Consider the following 425-nt stretch of genomic DNA (forward strand, 5'->3'; position numbering starts at 1 on the left):
TTTATTTGGTCTGTTTCACACATGCTAGAAATATCCCAGTAAAGAGTGACAAGGTACACACCGGTTGTGACGAAAGAGTATCCGCGCTCGGTCAGGATCTTCATCAGGTAGTCTGTCAGATCGCGACCAGCCAAGTCCAAACGCATGATGGCGTGGGGAAGAGCGTAACCCTCATAGATGGGCACATTGTGGGTCACACCATCGCCAGAGTCCAGCACAATACCTAATAACAGCCGGGAACCAGAAATCAGTCAGAGCTAACAGTAAGCATTACAACTGTGTCAAATACCCTGTGTGTAATTATATAACTGTTGCTCTTTCAGTTACAGCATGTTGTCTTACCGGTGGTTCGGCCAGAAGCGTACAGGGACAGGACGGCTTGGATGGCCACGTACATGGCGGGGACGTTGAAGGTCTCAAACATG

The 425-nt window shown here is 48.9% G+C and overlaps 1 pseudogene; it reads right to left on the reverse strand.

Moving 5' to 3' along the window:
• Positions 1–425, reverse strand: part of LOC107578073 (actin-like) — a 4,417-nt pseudogene that overhangs the window by 2,839 nt on the left and 1,153 nt on the right.

The sequence above is a fragment of the Sinocyclocheilus grahami genome, unplaced genomic scaffold (assembly GCF_001515645.1).
Source record: "Sinocyclocheilus grahami isolate Dianchi unplaced genomic scaffold, SAMN03320097.WGS_v1.1 scaffold8681.1, whole genome shotgun sequence".
Taxonomy (NCBI): Eukaryota; Metazoa; Chordata; class Actinopteri; order Cypriniformes; family Cyprinidae; genus Sinocyclocheilus; species Sinocyclocheilus grahami.